The following is a 3,347-nucleotide window of genomic DNA, read 5'->3' as shown; positions in this document are numbered from 1 at the left end:
CAATGCGAATAAACCGCGAGAATTATTTTGGTCTCGAGTGGTTTCACCTTTTGTTTTCACAAGAAAGTTGGTTTTAATGATGTGTCGGTGCGCCAAATTGTCAAACGACAAACTTTTCTCAAAAAAAGAAAAGAGAAGAAAAAATACTGCCGAATGTCAAAAAAAACTATCGACATACAACCTGGCGCGTGTGTTTTCAGTGAAACCCGGCTGTCTCTTCAGGGTTTTCGTTAGTTGGTTTTTTGTTCGGTTACTAACACTCGAGTTTGTTGGATCCCGCGGATCCAACTTGTGATCTCATGGGGTCGCGCGCAATGTGTTTACGGCGTAAGAAGAAACAAAAGCAAATGTCATCGAGTGGCAACCTTGATTCATTCATTCAAAATGTCACTCATTCATGGAAATGAGTATAGATACATTTTGAATGAATTTTCACTATGAAGAAAAAACTTGATGGGTAAGTATCAGTATGCCAGTATCGTTCCCTTTTTATAATTCAATAAATTTTCTAATTTCTTATTCCCTTTTTTTCATTTCAGCAAATTTCGGTTTCACAGTTATTTCATCTTATTTATTTATCAACGTAGATTTTAATTAAAATCCATTAAATAATTACGACATTAAGTAAGGAAAAGGCACATATGCTCAAATTATGACGTAGAGTTAAATGTACCTTCAGCGAACAAGAGACTGTGACTTCGAACGCAACATTCCCCATGGAGGTTGTTCCTTTATTATATCATTAATACGTGAGCGCTTTTTGGATATAATCCCTTTAGGAAGAGATTTTGTAAGGCTTTTGCAAAACGTCGCACGGGTTCTCGAATTCGAGCAGCTGTGGCGTGACATTCTACATCACCCCGAAAGCTTACATCCAACGTTCACCGTTGGGTTTTGTTTGGTAGACGATATTGTGATTTTAATCCGCTTAAATCGTTGCCTAAATTAATTCAATCAATTGTAAAGTACATAAATTCCTAAACACAATACAACAATGGCCCCGAAAGCAGGTTTCGTTCCGGTTAAGCCAAAAGGACAAGCCTTCAAAGATAAATCGAAACCGGCAGATGTTCGTCTATCAAATATTCAAGCTGCAAAAGCTGTCTCCGATGCATATCGTATTAGGTCCACGCGGCATGGACAAAATGATTCAAACCGGCAATGGTGAAGTATCTATAACAAATGACGGCGGTCTAAAACAGACGAACGTCTTACATCCAGCTGCTAAAATGCTAGTAGAGCTATCACGTGCACAAGATGTTGAAGCTGGTGATGGTACAACTTCAGTTGTTGTAATTGCTGGAGCTCTATTGGAAGCTTGTGAAAAGTTGTTGCACAAAGGTATTCACCCTACTGCTATTTCCGACTCATTCCAACGTTGCGGCGATAAAGCTATTGAAATACTCACTGATATGTCAACACCAATTGAATTACCTGATCGTGATACTCTTATAAAGAGTGCTTCAACTGCATTAAATTCGAAAGTCGTTTACCAGCAGAGCAGTCCTTTGGCACCTCTTGCTCCGCTGTGGCGGCTGCTGTTGACGCGGTGCTTAAAGTGACTGAGCCCGGCAAGGAGGGAGCTGTTGATTTGAAAAATATTAAGGTTATTCGAAGTATTGATGGAACTGTTGAAGATCCCGAACTGATTGGAGGTTTGGTGTTTACCTCACGTTCGGCTGGCACTAATGCACCCAAGCCTATTGAAAAGCTAAAATTGGTTTGATACAGTTTTGCATTTCAGCGCCAAAGACTGATATGGATCACAATGTTATTGTATCAGATTATTGCAGCAACGGATCGTGTGCTGAAAGAAGAACGCGCTTACATTTTGAATATTGTCAAACAAATTAAGAAAGCAGGCTGCATTGTTCTTTGGGTGCAAAAATCTATTTTAAGAGATGCTGTTTCTGACTTGGCCCAACATTTCCTTGACAAGATCAAGTGTCTTGTTGTAAAAGATGTTGAACGTGAAGATATCGAATTTGTTTGCAAAACTTTGAATTGGCGTCCGATAGCATCATTAGATCACTTTATTGCTGAAAATCTTGTAAATGCTGACTTGGTTGAGGAGGTACCAAGTGGCAGCACAAAGTTTGTCAAAATTACTGGCATACAAAATCCTGGACGTACTGTATCCATTGTTTGTCGTGGTTCAAATAAATTGGTACTCGAAGAGGCAGCACTTTCACTACATGATACAATCTGTGTGGTGCACTGCTTGGTAAAGAAACGTGCTCAGATTGTTGGTGGTGGTGCACCTGAAATTGAAATGGCCCTACAGTTGGCTGCCTATGCACAGACAGTGAAAGGTGTTGATGCTTATTGTTTCCGTGCTTTTTCTGATGCCTTAGAGGTTATACCATCAACATTGGCTGAGAATGCTGGCCTTAATCCGATTGCTACAGTTACTGAGCTAAGAAATCGTCATGCACAAGGTGAAAAACGGCCGGTATTAATGTGCGCAAGGGTGCTATTACTGATCTAGCAGAAAATGTTTTACAACCTTGACTGGTCAGCCTTTCGGCAATATCATTATCTACTGAAACAGTGCGATCAATATTGAAGATTGATGATATTGCCAATACAATGATCGCAAAATTTTCAATATAGTCTATTTTTAAATATTTGTTCAAAGTAACCGTTGAGCTTAGAACGTGGGTATGTATGCCATTTTCCATAGTGAACCTTTTACTAAATTTCATACCACATATTGAATATACTTGCTGCTTTGATCAAAATATCAGGGATTTGGCAACTTTTACAACCTCTCACAAGCAGAAGGTTTCTAGTTCATATCCGGCTCGAGCTATTGGTTTCATCTGCACTTACTGCATACATCAACTCGTCAAAGTAGAATATGAACTGGCAGAAAAAGGTGCCAAACATGAATTCAAAGCTCCTCGTTGACAATCCTGGCCGACAAACGTCCGAATTTACCAGGTGGTGCAGAATGGGTTACAACCAGTGAGTCTTTAGTCTTAGTCTTGATCTAATTTACCTATCGTGTATATCTTATTTTAAACTTGACTCTTTACAGACACAAGGGAATGTTACAAAACGCACTGGGATCTGTTAGAAATGGTTTTAATGTAATGGTCAGCCTTTCTACCATTTCCTCGCGACACCAACAAGCGCAACCTGCAATCAAGGTCACTTCCACCCGGATGGCTCGTTAGCTTATCGTATGCGTGCCGTTCTAAGTTCGCTGGCATTCGAGAGTAAATAGTATAATTAGGTGAGTTATATTCGAATAACTTGACGTATGGGGCAACTGGGTGGGAATTCACTAGCTTTTAACGATGTAGGATTTGAACCAATGATTTTTCGCTTGCAACCCCGATTGG

The 3,347-nt window shown here is 39.8% G+C and overlaps 1 pseudogene; it reads left to right on the top strand.

Annotated features, from left to right (window-relative positions):
* Nucleotides 1-671: 671 nt before the first annotated feature.
* LOC137235765 (T-complex protein 1 subunit delta-like) lies at nucleotides 672-2,597 on the top strand (annotated as a pseudogene).
* Nucleotides 2,598-3,347: the final 750 nt, after the last annotated feature.

This window comes from Eurosta solidaginis, unplaced genomic scaffold (genome assembly GCF_040869045.1).
Source record: "Eurosta solidaginis isolate ZX-2024a unplaced genomic scaffold, ASM4086904v1 ctg00001067.1, whole genome shotgun sequence".
NCBI lineage: Eukaryota > Metazoa > Arthropoda > Insecta > Diptera > Tephritidae > Eurosta > Eurosta solidaginis.
This window is presented reverse-complemented; position numbering and strand designations above follow the sequence as displayed.